Source organism: Tachyglossus aculeatus, chromosome 11, assembly GCF_015852505.1.
Source record: "Tachyglossus aculeatus isolate mTacAcu1 chromosome 11, mTacAcu1.pri, whole genome shotgun sequence".
In the NCBI taxonomy this organism is placed as follows: Eukaryota; Metazoa; Chordata; class Mammalia; order Monotremata; family Tachyglossidae; genus Tachyglossus; species Tachyglossus aculeatus.
This window is the reverse complement of record NC_052076.1, coordinates 65189104-65196523: the sequence shown is the minus strand read 5'-3', so window position 1 is coordinate 65196523 and position 7420 is coordinate 65189104. Positions and strand designations below refer to the sequence as shown.

Below are 7420 nucleotides of genomic sequence, written 5' to 3'. Positions count from 1 at the left end.
TTGGGTTCATAGTCTCAATCTCCATTTTACAGATAAGAGAGCTGAGGACCAGAGAAGTAAAGTGACTAGCCCAAGGTCACAAAGCAGACAAGTGGCAGAACCAGGAATAGAACACATGACCTTCTGACTCCCAGGGTTGTTCTCTCTCCATGATAGCATGCTGCTTCTCTAAGTTTGACCACTGGAAACTGCATGTCTTCTTAACTAGGCTTACCTTCAACAATCTCATCTTTGTCCTCACCATGGACTCCTTATAAGCATTTTCAAATCATATTTGTTAAGCACTTAAGTGCTTAGTATATAGTAAGCACTCAACAAGTACCATCATTATTACTATTATTATTGACCCAGGCACAGATAATTTCAGGATGTGCACACTAGAAACAGAAAATATATTTACTCTCCCCGTACTCTGGATATTTATTCGTGTGTCCTCGGTTCATAATAAACTGCTTGGTTCCTCAACAGCGACAACACACTTTAGCAACACCGGACAATATTTAAAGACACTGAAAACACTGAACTCTGTTCTCCCATCCAGATCTTCTGAGGGCATTAGAGTAACCCTTCGGCTTTTGTGGAAGGGAAAGAATCTCCCTCTGCCGCCTCATCCTCCGCACAATACTAATGATAATAATTGTGGCTTTTGTTAAGCACTTACTAGGTGCCAGGCACTGTACTAAGCACTGGGGTGGATACAAACAAATCAGATTGGATACAGTCCCTGTCCCATGTGGCGCTTCCAGTCTCAGTCCACATTTTATAAATGAGGTAACTGATTAAGGTCACATGGCAGACAAGTGGCAGAGCTGGGATTAAAACCCAAGACCCAATACAAGTCAAGTGCTCTGTCCACTATGGCCTGCTGCTTCTCAATAGGCATCTGCTTCAAGCAGATACTCCTCACCTGGACAGCGCTTAGTACAGTGCTCTGCAAACAGTAAGCACTCAATAAATATGATTGAATGGATGAATGAATGAATGGCAGCAGCTGCCTGCACCAGTGTCCAGTCTGTTGTCCTGCTATGTGGTTATCAGGGGGATTTGGAAGCCTCCCTCTGCTTCGAATCTTCCAGACTCCTCCTAACCCCCTTCTTTGAAGCCCTTCTGAAAGTAAAATTCCTCCAGGAGGCCTTCCCTGGTTAATCACTCTTCTGCTCAGACTCTTATCCCACAATTAAAGCTTCAGCACACGCGCAACCAGTTACGTATTTAGGTACTCAGAACCACCTTTACCACATCTTTTCCTATCAACTTAGTAATAATGACAATAACTGTGGTATCTGTTAAACACTTACTATGTGCCAAGCACTGGACTCAGAACTGGGTTAGAGCCAAGATAATCAGGTCCCACCTGGGGCTCACAGTCTAAGTGTGTGGGAGAACAAGTATTGAATTGCCATTTGACAGAGAAGGAGGTACAAAAAGATGACGGACTTGGCCAAGGTACACAGTAAACAAGTGACAAAGCCAGGATTGGAACCCAGGTACTCTGACTCCCATATTAGCATATCTATTTACATAGTACTATTTAAGCGCTAATCCATATATACACAAGCACAATTATTCTTCCTCCTAACTGTAAATTATTTCAGTAGCTGTCCAGTGGCTGTGGTTGTCCCTCGCTCAGAGGGAGCGAGTTTCAGGTCAGGGGAAGGGCATGGGCAAGCATGTCCTCTAAACTGTAAGCTTGTTGTGGGCCGAGAACATGTCTACTAACTCTATTGTAGTACATTCTCCCAACTATTCAGTACAGTGCTTTGCACATGGTAGACACTCCATTCATTCAATCGTACTCATTGAGCGCTTACTGTGTGCAGAGCACTGTACTAGGTGCTCCGGAGAGTACCGTACAACAATGACCAGACACATTCCCTGCCTACAACGAGTTTACAAATACCCAAAGTGGGAAAGACAAGAACAAGGCCCAGCAGGTCCTTGAGAGGGATGACGAGGGTGACTTGTCTTGTTGATTGATTGATTATTTGAATCATTTACTGATATTGAAAGTAGGAAGAAGAAAGGTATAGCAGGAAGGCATGCAACCACATCAAATCATTACTTTATTCAGAGATGTATTCATTTATTTAATTAAATATAAGTGAATAATATATAATTATATATATTAATGTCTGGCTCCCTAGATTGTAAGCTTATTACGGTCAGGGAATGTGTCTACCAACACTGTTGTACTGTACTCTCCCAAGTGCTTAAATACAGTGCTTTACCTACAGTAAATGTTTAATGAATACCATTGATTACATATAATAATGATGGCATTTATTAAGTGCTTACTATGTGCAAAGCACTGTATATGTAGATGGACAGAAAGAGGGAAGAAGAGTGTTGCGAGCATTGGAAACTTGCAGCTTTTTTTGAACACTGACATGGTCCCAGACTCCACAGATGCTAGCTGGCTACCTCTTCTGATCATAAAAATCCACCAACTTCATCACGGACTATTCTGCAAGTGATCAGAATGACCACGGTCAATAGTGGTTGACGTGGGACTAACCGAATGCAAATCTCTAATTAGCTCCTAGATGGAAACTGCTTGCAACATTGAACTGAGAAACATTCATTATCCATGCTGGACCCTGGTGTTAAAACAGGAAGTAATTGGCTAAAATCAGAAAGGGATACATTTAGTTTAGGTATCTGGAAAAACTGCTTCGTATGATAAATCAGTTAGGCAATCATTAGTCTTGCCTAATGATCATGAAACAATCGTTTGATGCCTTGGAGGTAATGCTGCATGGGTCTGGAGGATGAGGAGAATGAGGATGGAAGCAAAATCTCGGACAAAGACAATCCATCTTTCAGCAGCTAATTTTCAATTAGGGCTTTGAGCTATGTAGATGGTGAGATTGGCAAGTGCCTAATGAAGGTCCTGGGGCATGGCAGATGGGGGTTGTTTTATGAACTAGAAAAAGGTCTGAGATTCACCCCCTTCTTAGCTCAGCTTCAAGGACTGGAGGGAGCCAGGCAGGAAGGGACACTGAGAAAGGGTAGAAAACTTCTTCCCGCATGATGGGAAGTCTGGCAGAATGAGTTGAGCAGGCGGCTAAGAGCTAGCATGTCTTATGCTGTCGAGTCATCTCCTATGTATAGTGACAACATGGAAGCGTCTCTCCAAGAATGCCCCACCTCCATCTGCAATCGTTCTGGAAGTGTATCCATAGAGTTTTCTTGGTAAAAATATGGAAATGTTTTACCATTGTCTCCTTCTGCGCAGTGAACTTGAGTCTCCACCCTAGATTCTCTCCCATGCCACTGCTGCCCAACACAGGGGACTTTTGACTTGCAGCACATTGCCTTCCACTCGCTAGCCACTGTCCAAGCTAGGAATGGAATGGATAGGCCTCTGCTTGACTTTCCCTCCCATAGTCGAGACTAATGGAGTACTGGAAACTCTCCAGGTGCGACCCTGAGAAGGGGAGAGAGATGTATCTGAGGTCAAATCATTTGTTGCTAGCCAAAAATATTTCCAAATTTGTTTTGGCTACTTCACCATTAGTAATTTTTTTTCTTATGGACAAGGTCAACTCCCATCTCGTCCCAGGGTGTCCTGGTCTCCACAGGTAAGATATTGCAACCACAGCATGGGACAATGTTTAGGTGATGGAGGTGCTTTTCTAGCTCCCATTTAGGGTGAACAGTATTGTAGTTGTAGAAGTAGTCATAGTTTTTATCATAGTAGTTGTAGAAGCAGCATGGCTCAGTGGAAAGAGCACAGGCTGGGGAGAGAGAGGTCATGGGTTCTAATCCCGGCTCCACCACCTGTTAGCTGTGTGACCTTGGGCAAGTCACTTAACATCTCTGGGCCTCAGTTCCCTCATCTGCAAAATGGGGATGAAGACTATGAGTCCCACGTGGGACAACTTGATTACCTTGTATCTGCCCCAGTGCTTAGAACAGTGCTTGGCACATGGTAAGCACTTAACAAATACCAACATTATTGTTATTATTATTATTATTATTGAGCACCCACGTGGTGAAATGGACCCTACTAACTACTTGGGAAGTACAGAATAAAGCGACATGTTATGCGCTCACAAGAGGCTTTCAATTTTATTCATTCATTCATTCAATCACACTTACTGAGTGCTTACTTTGTGCAAAGCGCTGTACTAAACACTTGGGAGAGTACAATACAACAACAAACTGACACATTCCCTGACTTCAGTGAGCTCATAGTTTAGAGGATGAGAGAGATGTCGCACGGCATAGTAGATAGGGCATGGGCCTGGAGTCAGAAGGACCTGGGTTCCAATCCTGACTCCTCTACTTGTCTGCTGTATGACCTTGGACAAGTCACTTGACTTCTCTGGGCCTCAGTTTCCTCATCTTATAAAATAGGGATTGAGACCATGAGTCTCACTTGGGACAGGGACTGTATCCAACCCGACTGGCTTGTATCCACCCCAGCACTTAATACAGTGCCTGGCACATAGTAAGTGCTTAACAAATATCATAATTATCATCATTAATTATTATTAATGTACATAAATAGATAAATAAATTACAGCTATATACATACATTCTGTGGGGATGGGAGGGAGAACGAATGAAGGGAGCAAGTCAGGGTGAAGCAGAAGGGGGTGGGAGAAGAGGAGAGGAAGGCTTACTCAGGGAAGGCTTCTTGGAGGAGATGTGCCTTCAATAAGACTTTGAAGTGGGAGAAAACTTTTAACGGGGTAGACCTAATGTGTGCCCTTAAATAGTATACTCAGATATCCAGATTATCCAGGTCCTTGAAAATATACTCTGTCATGTATTATGCATTATCCAAATGTCTCACACCCAAAATATCCAGGTAAGTAGCTGGTATAGATTCAGAGAATACTCACGTCTACCAGATCTATAGATGAGTAACTATCCCCTCAAAGAGAAAATACCCCAGACATCCAATTTCATATGGAAAATAAATTTTTGCTCCTTGGTTTGATGCATGTTTTTGTCTACATTTTTACAGAAATCTAGACACCACAACCTCACAATTAGACTATGCGAGTATATCTTTTTTCGGGTAGTGACTTTTTGAATTGCCTGTTCTTATTTTCAACGATAAATCTACAGTGGGAGGTGGGAAAAGCATAATTCTCTTTCAAACCTAATTTTACATCTCCTAAGTTCTTTAGGACTCATCATGACCTATTTTCCAGAGATCTGTAATGATGTGGTACTTACATTTCATAAAAATCCCATATTGGAGATGAAAACATATGCTACTCTCTCAGTCTGCTTTCTATTCTGTAGATATTTTATGGAAGTGTCAGGCAGATAAGTAAAATCCCTTATCCATATTCAAATTGTCAGGAAGAAGTCATTTCGAATTGGTATTCAGTAATTTAAAATAACTTACAGACTGTAAGCAAATGTCTTTTCTCCATTTTTTACTAAATGACAGAAATATCACCAGAAGATTTCATTATGTGCTGGAAATAAGCTTCCATATTCTTTCTTAGAGGATAGGGCCTCTCTGGGGAATTTGACTTAAGTCTCTGTAGTTACAGCGGTCCTAATTTACCTTCTTTGTGAGAGATAATTCTCAGAAATGCGGTTTCTAAGGGGTTTCCGGAAACTCGGTTGGGCATCACCTTGACCCTCCCCAAACGTGATAGTGGAAGAGGAGATAGGATTAGCTATGGCTGAGAATTGAAATGGAGAGTCGGTCTCAGGGTAAGGGGCTGCAGTTTTGTCATTCTTGGTCTCCACTGTAGGTGACTAGGAACTGTGTCAAGTGAAAGGGTTGAACGGTGGGGCTTGCTACATGGTGGCTATTGGATCACAGGGATTGGAAGTCAGAAGTCCTGGGTTGAAGTGCAAGATCTTCCCCTGATCTGCTGTATGACCTTGGGCAAGTCACTTAAGCCTCTCTGGGCATTCATTTCCTCAACTGAAAAATGAGTGTAAGCAGCATGGCCTAATGGATAGAGTGAGGGCTTGGCAGTGAAAAGGACCTGGGTTCTAATCCCTGCTCCACCATTTATCTGCTGTGTGACCCTGAGTAAGTCACTTCACGTCTCTGTGCTTCCGTTACCTCATCTGTAAAATGTGGATTAAGACTGTGAGCTTCATGTTTGACAGGGACTGTGTCTAATCTGACTTGCTTGAATCTACCCTAGTGCTTAGTACAGTGGCTGGCCCATCCATTCATTCATTGGTATTTATTGAGGGCTTCCCACGCAGAGCACTGTACTAAGATCTTAGGAGATTACAATATTATAACAATAAACAGACATATTCCCTTCCCACCATGAGTTTACAGCCTAGAGATGGGGGAGACAGTAATATAAATAAATTACAGATATGTACATAAATGCGGTGGGACTGGGAAATGGGAAGAAAAAAGGGAGCAAGACAGGGTGATGCAGATGGGAGTGGGGGAAGAGGAAAGGGCACATAGCCAGCTCTTAACAAATACTACGAAAAATAAAACTAAAAAATAATGGTAATATTAATCACTGCCTGTCCCTTCCTCACAGGGATTTTGTGAGGGTACAAGGAGATCACTGGTGTGAAAGCACTTTGGAAAAGTGAAAGTGTTATACAAAAAGCAAAGAATTTCAGTGGTACTTAAGGCCCCACCCCCATGAGTCCCCCAAACCCACTTGTGTAAGAGTGCTTTACAAACACTGGCATGCTAAATGGTACCCAGGTGGTAATTAAGACTAATCCATCTTCCCCTGGTGCCAACTAGCTTTGGAAAAGCATAGGAAGAATTTAGCCTCAGTGAGGGACATAAAGGGGAAAGAATTATGTTATTAGCCCAATATAGATCCGTCTCTACTGACACATTTGGAGTAATTCTGCATGGTGAGTTGGGAGAGGAGTTTACTCAAATTTTATTGCCACGTCTATTGCAGAAAGTAGTAGTAGTAGTGAAGTGTCATAGCCTAGTGGCAAGAGAAGCAGCGTGGCTCAGTGGAAAGAGCACGGGCTTCGGAGTCAGTGGTCGTGGGTTCAAATCCCGGCTCTGCCAATTGTCAGCTGTGTGACCTTGGGCAAGTCACTTAACTTCTCTGGGCCTCAGTTACCTCATCTGTAAAATGGGGGTTGACTGTGAGCCCCCCGTGGGACAACCTGATCACCTTGTTTCCCCCCAGCGCTTAGAACAGTGCTTTGCACATAGTAAGCGCTTAATAAATGCCATAAAAAAAGAGAATGGGCTTGGGAGTCAAAGGATGTGGGTTCTAATCCTGGCTATGCCACTTGTCTGCTGTGTGACCTTGGGCAAGTTGCTTAACTTCTCTGTGCCCCAGTTATCTCACCTGTAAAATGGGGATTAAGACTGCGAGCCGTATGTGGGACAGTGACCATGTCTGAACTGATTACCTTGTATCTACCCCAGCACATAGAACAGGGTTTGATACATAGTAAGGCTTCACAAATACCATCATTATGAAGCAGCATGGTG

General features: G+C 42.9%; 1 non-coding gene across 1 annotated transcript; it reads right to left on the bottom strand.

Annotated features, from left to right (window-relative positions):
• Window positions 1-3299: 3299 nt before the first annotated feature.
• Window positions 3300-3437, bottom strand: LOC119935370. The gene has a single exon (XR_005453255.1). It is a non-coding gene; the product is annotated as a small nucleolar RNA SNORA7 (small nucleolar RNA).
• Window positions 3438-7420: the final 3983 nt, after the last annotated feature.